This window comes from Hemiscyllium ocellatum, chromosome 25, assembly GCF_020745735.1.
Source record: "Hemiscyllium ocellatum isolate sHemOce1 chromosome 25, sHemOce1.pat.X.cur, whole genome shotgun sequence".
NCBI classification, from domain to species: Eukaryota; Metazoa; Chordata; class Chondrichthyes; order Orectolobiformes; family Hemiscylliidae; genus Hemiscyllium; species Hemiscyllium ocellatum.
Window position 1 is genome coordinate 33,016,455 of NC_083425.1, and position 11,040 is coordinate 33,027,494.

The 11,040-nt window shown below is 42.1% G+C and overlaps 1 long non-coding RNA gene across 1 annotated transcript; it reads right to left on the reverse strand.

Moving 5' to 3' along the window:
* Positions 1-2,564: 2,564 nt before the first annotated feature.
* On the reverse strand, positions 2,565-10,669 carry LOC132827624 (uncharacterized). The gene is made up of 2 exons (XR_009646021.1): positions 9,799-10,669; positions 2,565-5,299 (listed from the first exon to the last, which is right to left on the reverse strand). It is a non-coding gene; the product is annotated as an uncharacterized LOC132827624 (long non-coding RNA).
* Positions 10,670-11,040: the final 371 nt, after the last annotated feature.

Below are 11,040 nucleotides of genomic sequence, written 5' to 3' on the forward strand. Positions count from 1 at the left end.
TATTGTCTGTTGTCTAATGTCTATTATAATGACCCATAGTAGTTGACAACATGCAGAAGGATTCCAAGCAAACTACACAAATTTTTAACAATTAGCCCTGCCTGGATGAAATTGGTGCCAAGATTGAAATTTTATCTCAAAGTTCCCAGATTTTTAAAAATGTTTTTCAATTTTCCTCTTGTGCAAGCAATGATTCTTCTGCATATAGTCAAATCTCCTAGTCCCAGAGGACCATGGGGCTACTCTCTCATAGGAGAGAGATGACTGGTTGGAGAGTTCAACCTAAGAGTTATCACATCTCAGGCAGGACCTTCATGGTAACATGTGCTGGAGCAGGAATTGATGCCACACTGTTGGCATCACTCTGCATCACAATCTAGTCACCAATATAACAGATATAAATTAACCCAAATAGCGATTTATGTGCGCATTGAATAATGGAAGACTATTTGGTCATATAAATTATCACTTGATGTTCATCTATATGCCATGGCTTAGTTAATACATTTTAGAAGTTAGGTGAGAGAAACAAAATTAATCAGTGATGCCACTTTCACCCAAAGGTTAATCAGCATAGTTCTTACAGGGGATTAAGTTCTACACTTTGTGCAATATGATGTTAAGCATGTGAATTGACAATGTTCCGGTTATGTGGTGGTGTTCCAGTTCACTTAAGGAACCTGGTTTGCTTTAACAGCACACACTTCTATGTACTTATTGTAGTTTGGAGCTGGGGCTAGTGATGGTGGAAGCTCTAACTTTCTTTCTGTCATTTGATTGACCAGGAATCTCTCCCATTCTTAACTTCCTTCCAGTGGTGAAGGATGGCACTCAAACTAACACAAAAACATTACACTGGAATATGTTGAAAATATGAAACTTTTAAAAAGTGTTGTTTAACTGTGTTATCAACATATGTTCCTTCATCATTGAGTTTTGGAATGGGATTTAAACTTGAAACATCTGGCTCAGAAACACTACCTACTGCGCCACAAGACCTCTTTTATTTTGAGACATTAATTTCATTTTTGCTGTTGATGATGTCTTCTGGACTGATGAGTTTACATCTTTCTGTTGTTACAGAATCATAGAATCCCTACAGTATGGAAGCAGGCCATTCAGCTGATTAGGTCCACACTGCCCCTCCAAACAGCAATCCATCCCATCCTGTAACCCTGCATTTACCATGGTTAATCCACTAAATCTGCACATCATCGGCAATTTAGCATGACCAATCCATTTAATCTGCACATCTTTGGACTGTGAGAGGAAACCTGAGCACCCAGAGGAAACCCATGCAGGCATGGTGAGAATGTGCAAACTCCACACAGACAATTGCAGGCAGGTAATTGTCTGGCACTGTGACAATTGCCTGAGTCTGGATTTGAACCCAGGTCCCTGGCACTGTGAAGTAGTGTGGCTAACCACTAAGCCGTCATGCCACTCTAGTAATTAACAAAGTCAGAAACTTTGTTTCTAAATAATAGAAGTTTGCCACAATAATTTACAACAGAAATGTAGGCAGAATATTTCATAGTTTACAACCCGTGTGCTGCCTCCAACATAAGGTAGGCAGAGTTTCACAACTGTTTTTGTAAAGAAATGACTCAAGTTGAAAACTGAAGAGAAAATCATAATACACACTCATTACACTCTTGAGAGTGTTTATGTGGAAATTTATCAAAATTCTAATTTTGAAACAATATATGAAATACGCATTAAAATTAAAATGAAAGATTTTATGCAACCAAGGGAATAACAAACACCTCAACCAGACTGAAGGGACAGCAACAAGTGAAATAGACTTTAAGTTCCTCATCTGTGTTTTACAGTAGAGCACTTCTATCTGTTAAAGTCTGTTAAATATTGACCACATCTTGGTTGGTGAGGGAACATACACATATCGAAGCAACTTCTTTTACCAAACACATTTTCTGTTGGTTGAAAGCACTGTAGCACAAGGTTTCAGAATGTCAATATGTACTTAAAGTCATGAAACAATTTAGATGCAAACAATTCTTCTGCATCCCATGTGGCTGTATCCCATTTACTAATTAGTCTACCATGAGAACTTTGTCAAAGGCTTTACACCAGTCCAAGTAAACAATGTCTATTGCTTTGCTCTCATCAAGTTTTTTGGTAACTTCCTCAAAAAAATTCAATCAAGTTATTGAGATACGATTTTCCTTGCACAAAAGTAGCACAAGGATTCCAAGTAAAATAGACTAATTTTGTAAGAATGAACAATGCAAGGATGGAATGTGACTGCAATAACTATATACAAAAATCATTAATTCTTTGTCAGACATTTAATCTGGATTTGATTAATTCAACAGCGGGGGCATGGGTATTTTAAGACAATGGCCGTAAACATTGTAATTTTAATTTAGAAATGTCTGAACAATGAAAAAACCTTGGGCGTTGATATGGCATCTTTTAGAGTCTCATGTTGCCCCAAAGCAATTAATAGTCATTTCCTTATTTCTGAGGCAAAATAACTATCGTTTTGAAAGTGTGAGAAACAAAGCTCACACACTGCAATAATTTCAGTCCGAGACAAGATCTGAATCAGCAGAGCTCTTTATTTCACACTTGCAAGTGGGTGTGATGTCCACAAGGCAGGGACAAAACACACCCCAAATTCAACAAATACTCGATATTTATACAATTTGGTTCCTATATTTTTTTTCTTATTTCATTGTTTCCCCCCTTGTTCACATCCTCCACTTCCCTGAGACGCTCCTGCTTATCTCATGTCTTATCCAGTCTTATCTGTGGAAAACATGCTCATTCCTGATGTCAGGCTATTTGCCCCTCATCCTGCCTCTTTACAGCATCCTGTCACTAAGCCCTTCTAAATGGTTTTGTTCCTGTGTAAAAGTGGGAAACAGATGTTTTATACCTATTGTTTGTTCAGGCATATTGAGTTTAACTGTCTGTCTTCACAGCATCTTATCACGAAGCCCTTCGAACTAGGGTTAACCATTTATTACATTCTTAGCAAACCAATTAGCATTTCCTCCACAGAGTTCACATTCTTGTTGACTCAGCTCCTGGCTGAAACAATTGCACACTGATGGAGTTCAGTTATTTTTTATATAATGAATTTTAGAATTGCAGAAGAAACATAAATTTCCTATATCCCACAATTGCCCCTTTTTCTTTCTTTACCATTTGTTACCTTCTGCATTTTGTTCTTTTAAGCATTGCTCCCGAAATTCGCAAGCATCATTTAGGAAATTTCTTCCATTTTGGTCTCACTCATCTCCTCAATATTTAGTTGATAAAGTTCTTTTGTCAGATTTCCTTTTAAGGGCATCTGTTTCATTAAGGTTGTCTCAATCAGTCTCTGGGTGAGCCCATGTATACAGGGTATGATACAACAGCCAATGGCCACCAATACCCCGACTACTACTATCAGGGAAGTAAGGATGGAAACTACCACCCCCTTCCATCTTCCGAACCAGGATTCAAGCCATCCCGTGAGAGATGTGTCTACTCCTGAATTCTCAGCCAGTTCCTCTGCTAAGGTTGTTAACCCCCTTAAGGCTCGAGTAATTGAACCATCAGGTGCAGTGTTGTTAGGAATAAAGGTACAACAGCTTCCTCCTAACATCACACACACACCCCCTTTGTTCTGCTAGAATCATATCAAGGGCCATTCTGTTCTCCCATGCCATCCTACTTGTCGCATCAAGCTGATCTGATATTTCTTTAACTGCATCTCTTGTATAATTTATAAATCGCTGTTGATTATAGAAAATGTAATTTAGCCAATCTACATTTTTATTAATTGTTACCCACCAAATGAGAGCTGACACAAAGCCTGCCGCAATCTGGTTACGAGCCTTGAACTCATCAGGTACCCCCCCTCGGGACTCCTATCGAATCAAGATAAATCCTGTCATCGAAAGAAGTGTCTAACAGTGATCTCTTATCTCTTCCCTGTTTCCCTACTATCTTTTCCTTCTCAAATGCCAGGGTAAATGGAATTGCCAATTGTACAATTGCACATATCCCTCTCCAATCCGGAGGTAAGATGGGTCTCAATATTTTGCCTCCACAGTACCATCACAGATCTGTTTGGGGAACCTTTAGTGCTGAGTAGTTCCTCCTTTCTTCGTTTTGGTAACATTTTTAATCTCTGTACACAATTTCAGCTCCCCCAAATCTCTATACCGACTTGTACCTCGTCTATGCACACACGAAGTGTGGTTTCCAACTGCGGCAGAAAATGCGGGGGAAACTTGTACATCTTTCTTCTCCAAGGGAGGGAACATCAGAGATAGGGAGGAACAATTCGTATCATTCTCATTCCATGCAGTCTCATCCTGATACAGGGCTAGCATACATTTCATGCCCTGCCTGTCTCGCTTCCACCCGAGCGGAAAGGGAACCATCTGGGCCACTGGCCTACCGGAGGTACATGCATAGCAATTGCTTTTGTTCAGACTTTTTACAGTATACTTTACCCATTCAACCCAGGCATTTGCATCCCTGTACCCAGTTTCTATTTCGAGAGTCTGTTTCAAGTCCTTTACCTCTATAATTTTTACTACTTTAGGATCAGTGGGAGGGGTGAAAGGTTGTATCTCATTATCCAGTAATTCCGCCCGTTTTCCCTGTCCTACGCTTGTTCGAAAACAACAGCCCACGAAGTGTTTCCCATGTGCTTTCATTTCTATCCCTATTACACCAAGTACCATCCCCAAGGCCATCCCCATAGGACTTAAGATGTATCTCTGAACTGTGGTACTGTCTCTGAATATCTACATCCCCACAATTGACTAAGCTGCATGCATCAGCGTCTATTACTTGTGGATTATCAGACTCAGGAACCATTTATAATACATATGAAAAGGATATTTGACAAAATCCCAATACTAATAGGGCTAGCATCATAACTCTAAGCATTCCCAGTACTTTAAACATCATACTGAAGCACAGAATGACTCAATATACAATCCTACAGAAATAATCCCGCGCTCGCGTCGCCACTGTATAATCAGTTACTCAAAGTCTCTTTAGTCTGAGTTTTAGCGGGTCTTGCATTGATTCGGCTGTCCAGACTTCTTCCTCAACTGGAGATTCCACTGGCCCTTTGATCCGAGTGTAGTGAGTCCAGCCTTTCTCCGTCGTCCTTATTGCCATTTTAGTCGTTAAAAGAGCCTGGTACGGCCCTTCCCAGTCCGGCTGCAATTTAGTCTCTGTCCATGATTTTACTCAGACCCAATCTCCCGGCTGGATGGGATGAACGGTGAATTCTAGGGGTAGAGTCTGTGCCAATAAACCCTGTTTCCTGAGGAAAGACAAAGAGGAGGACAAGCCCAGTATATACTTCTTTAAGAACAAATCTTTAGTTTCGGGAATTGGCAATTCTCCGTTCGTTCCCAGATAAGGTAATCCAAATAAGATTTCATAGGGGGATAGTCCCAAATCTTTCCTTGGGGCTGTTCGTACTCGCAAGAGAGCTATAGGTAAACATTTGGTCCAAGGGAGTCTGGTTTCTATTATCAATTTAGAGAACTGTCGTTTGAGTGTTTCCAATATTGTTTGAGACACCCCACTCACAGTGGCAGTAGCTAGAGGGTATGCCTCAACCCAACCGGATAAATGATCTACTATGACCAACATATATTTTAGTCTCCCTACCCTGGGTAACTCAGTATAATCTACTTGTATACTCTGGAAGGGTCTCAATCCTGGTTCTCTTCCTCCCGGGGTCTGTTTTCTCAAGACTTTTTTATTTACCTTTCTGCAGATTATACATCCCTCACATATTTGTTTAGCAATTGTATATATTCCTTTACATCCATATTCCCTAAGAACTTAATCACACATTGTTTGTACTCCCCAATGGCTGCCTTGGTGTAGGACAGCCATAATCTCTTGCATCATCATTTTGTTCAACATTTCCCTCCCATCAGGTAACATCCAACGCCCATCTGCTGTTTTTGCAGCCCCTAAATCTTTCAATTCTTTTTCTTCTCTTTCAGTAAATATAGGACCTTCCCGAGGAGCTGGGACAGTAGGTATTAGGGAATGAATCACTACTTCTTGTGAGTCCAGGGCTGCTTCTCTAGCCACTTCATCGGCTAATCTATTCCCCCTAACTTCTGGTTCGTTTCCTTTCTGATGATCATTTACATGCACTACTGCTATTTCTCGGGGCAGTAATAGGGACTCCAAGACCCATTTAATCAATTCTTCATGTACTAATTCCTTCCCCCGGCTGGTGATCAGTCCTCTTTCCTGCCATATCTTTCCGAAAGCGTGCACAACACCGAAGGCGTATTTGGAGTCAGTATATACCGTTCCCTCTTTATTGTCTAATGCCCTAAGGGCTCTTTCCAATGCATAGAGTTCGCAGGTCTGAGCTGACCACCCATTTGGCAACCTGCCTGCCTCTACCACACTACCTTTCGTCCCATCTATGACTGCATACCCATTATGTCGTCTCCCTTCAGTCACCCGGGATGATCCATCTATAAAAAGTCTAGCCCCTGCATGAAGTGGAACATCTCTCAGGTCCATGCGGACTTTAGTTTGGTATTCTATAATGTCAAGGCAGTTGTGCCCTGGATTCTGAGGAGATTCCCCTTCCCCTTTCCAAAGAAAGGCAGCTGGATTTAAACAATTGTCCGTGACCAACACTAGATCACCTTTTTCTATTAATATTGCCTCATATTTCAAAATCCGCAAGTCTGTCAACCATCGCCCAGCTTTTTGGTTTAGGATTGTTCTCACTTGGTGTGGGGTGCTTACTATTAGGGCTCCCCCAAATGTAAGCTTCCTGCTTTCCTCCACTAACAGTGCAATAGCAGCCACAGCCTGCACACACTCAGGCCACCCCCGGGATACTAGATCTAATAGCTTCGAAAGATATGCTACTGGCTGTTTCATTCCTCCCCACCGCTGGGTTAATACTCCCAAAGCTGCTCCCTTATCCACAGTAGCAAAGAGGTGGAAAGGTTTATCTAGGGAAGGTAAGGCTAACACGGGGGCATGGATCAGATCTCTTTTGAGTTTCTCAACTAGTTCTTTTTCCTCATTGTCCCAACTTAGACATTTTGGTTCGTCCTCCAATAGTTTGAGATATAATTTCTTAGTCTTTTGAGCATAGGAATCAATCCACAATCTGCAATATCCCGTTAGACCCAAAAACTTACGTAACTCCTGCTTAGTCCTGGGCAGCGGCATCCCCACTATTCCCGCTATCCGTTCCGGGCTTATCTTTCGCTTTCCCTCACTAACTAAATGTCCTAAGTATTTCACTTCTCGCTCCACATATTGTCATTTGTTTTTAGATACTCGCAGGCCTTGCTGGCCCAGAAAATTCAATAATTTGTTAGTGGCTTCTACTACTCTTTCTCTTTTGTTTCCTGTTACTAAGAGGTCGTCTACATACTGCAACAGGGTAGTCCCCTTGGGGCTGCTAAATTTCTCCAATATTTTTTCTAACATCTGTCCAAATAAATTCGGGGATTCTGTAAACCCCTGGGGGAGCACAGTCCATCGGTATTGCTGTTTCCGTCCTGTTTTGGGGTCTTCCCATTCAAAGGCGAACAAATTCCTACTTCCCTCCGCCAAGGGACAAGCCCAAAAGGCATCCTTTAAATCTATCACACTAAACCATTTGTGGTCATGAGGGATCTTACTTAATAATGTATAGGGATTTGGCACCACTGGGTGTCTGATCTGTACTATCTGATTTAATGTTCTCAAATCCTGCACCAATCGATAAGTTCCATCAGGTTTCCGCACAGGTAGAATTGGGGTATTATAAGGAGACATACATGGCTCCAACAAACCATCTCTAATCAGTCCCTCAATTACTGGCTGCAGTCCTCGTTTACCCGCCATGGGAATGGGATATTGTCGCTCACAGACAATGTCCCCATCCCTTTTTAAATTTATTTCAAGGGGAGGGATCTGTAGTCCTCCACGATTCCCTTCCCTAGCCCATACAATAGGGTCTATCTCTCTTTCCATATCCTCTGTCAACATTGCCATTTGTACAACTAATTCTTTTTCCTGAATTCCAATCTCCAGTCCTAAGAGGATAATTAAATCTCTCCCTAATAAATTACTTCCTATATCGGGGATATACAACAATTCCCCTGTGACCCTATCCTTAGGACCTTCTATCATCATAGGTTCAAATACTGGAACAGTAAATCCCTCCCCTTTCACCCCGGAAACAGTAATTGATCGTGTCGACATGTCTACTTTCTTTAGTTTAAAATTCAGCGATGACCGTGCTGCCCCCGTATCTACTAGGAAGACTACCTCTTCCCCTTTTCTCTCTGTCCTACATGCTGTCACCCGCTGCTCCGGTTGCTCACTATTGGTTCCATTCTTCTCCTAATTACCTCATCAACCGTAGCTACCATCATTTTCGCCTTCTGTTTCTGTCTCTCGTCCTCTTTCTTTACAAACACTTTCTGTGTCTCTTAACAGTTCATCTAATGGTTTTTCACTCCACCCTTCTATCTTCTGTATCTTTCTCTGTATGTCTGGCCATGCCTTTATCACAAAATGTACTTTCAAAAGACCCTGTGCCACTGGGTCCTCAGGGTTCATGCCAGAATATTTTCGCATTGAGTCTGTTAAACTCTACAAGAAAGCTGAAGGAGTCTCATCTTTCTCCTGTCTAACTTCAAAGACTTTAGTCAGATTCTGCGACTTCGGAGCTGCCTCCCTTATTCCTTTTAGAATCAGGTCTTTCAATTCCCTCATTTCTGCTCTATGCTCCGGGTTTTGATTTTCCCACTGGGGGTCTCTGAGGGGAAACTTCATCTCTCCCTGTCCAGCATCCCCATATAAGTCTCCTTTCTTCCCCAGTAAATAGTATATTTAAAATAGACATTAACTCAGCCCACGTATACAGACTGGGCCCCAAAAATAGATCAATTTGTTCAGACAATCCTACTGGATCCTCAACCAGGACTGTCATTTCCTTTTTAAATGTTCTGACCTCCCCACTGGTGAGGGGAACACACACAAACCCAATCTCCTTGTCCCCTATTGGTACCTCCCGAAGGGGACAAGTCGTTACGTTATTCCCCTTTTTCTTTTGTTTTGCCCCCTTAGGCTTTGATTTAGGCCCTGCGGAGGCCTCCTCTATGTCTACTTTAGCTTCTCTTTCTTCTACCGAGGAGTGGAGGTCAGGAACAACAACATCCCCGTCCACCGCTCCTTCGTCCTCCTCTTGTGAGTCATCTGTTCCCTGTCCCTGTCTGTCTGTCTCCCCTCCTCCCCCGTCTTCACCTAATCTGATTCTATGGTAGGGGGAGGGGGGGGGGGGGCAAACAGCTAAGAGGATCCCAGGGACTGGGTGAGGCAGAGGGGGAATCCTTTGTCTTCACTACCAGCATTCCCAAACTGCCTTTCCAACAGGACACATAGTCCGCCTCCTCTTGGCTAAAAGGTTGCTTTGCATGCACATACAACTCTAAATACTGACATACCCAATCCTCGTCTGAACCGTACTTTGGCCTGAAGACGGCGGGACGAAAAATTCCTTAGTCCATACAAAGCAACAATATTTAATCATTTTCTTTTTATCCTTTACCCTTGTACAAGTATTGCGCGTCCATTCACGCAACATCCTCCCCAACGGACTTTCAGGAGGTATACTGCAAGGGACCCCGCCTCCTCTTTCATTGCCTTGTTATCCCCAGAGGCTTGTCCCTTATCCACGGCACAATCCATATTGAGTTCCTTCGTTAGTCCCTTACTAACTACTAATACTCAATCCCAGCCACCAAGGCAATACTTAAAAGTCAGTTTTCTTACCTTGGTCTGTGCACAGAGTTGCCTGGCCACTTTTCCGCCGTATATTCTATCAACTGCCTGTCACTGTCAGATGCAGATGTCTCTCTTGTGGGATTCGTACCAGTCGCCCAAGGGAGCGGACCGAACCGGGACACGAGACCGCTCCTCAATGGGGAACGGGACGCGTCTTCCCAGTATCCAGGGCCAGCCACTCCCCCCCGGCGATGGAAGAACTTCCCGGACTGCCCCACGTTGGGCGCCAATTGTGAGAAACAAAGCTCACACACTGCAATAATTTCAGTTCGAGACAAGATCTGAATCAGCAGAGCTCTTTATTTCACACTTGCAAGTGGGTGTGATGTCCACAAGGCAGGGACAAAACACACCCCAAATTCAACAAATACTCGATATTTATACAATTTGGTTCCTATTTTTTTTTTCTTATTTCATTGTTTCCCCCCTTGTTCACATCCTCCACTTCCCTGAGACCCTCCTGCTTATCTCATGTCTTATCCAGTCTTATCTGTGGAAAACATGCTCATTCCTGATGTCAGGCTATTTGCCCCTCATCCTGCCTCTTTCCAGCATCCTGTCACTAAGCCCTTCTAAATGGTTTTGTTCCTGTGTAAAAGTGGGAAACAGATGTTTTATACCTATTGTTTGTTCAGGCATATTGAGTTTAACTGTCTGTCTTCACAGCATCTTATCACGAAGCCCTTCGAACTAGGGTTAACCATTTATTACATTCTTAGCAAACCAATTAGCATTTCCTCCACAGAGTTCACATTCTTGTTGACTCAGCTCCTGGCTGAAACAATTGCACACTGATGGAGTTCAGTTATTTTTTATATAATGAATTTTAGAATTGCAGAAGAAACATAAATTTCCTATATCCCACAAAAGCAAATGTGGTCTCTCAGAAATACCTGTCCAGATGGTTTGTTTTAGTGATGGCAGTATTTAATATCCTCACATCATTACCAAGCTACACAATACAGAAGGGAAGAGAAAAGCTATAATCCAACAATTGAATTTGAATAAGTGAGTTAAATTAAAAGATGTCATTGACTTTAAATCTGGTAGTTGCTTATTATTATAGAGAATGCTGTTCAAAATATGCAAACAAATTAAGTGGAGAGAATTTAAGAGAGGTATTGAAGATCCTGATGGAATATGATAGATTATTGAAGTGAAACCTTTCCACTGGTAGCTGGGTCAGTCAACGGAGGACATAGATGTGAGGTAATTGACAAAAGAATCGGA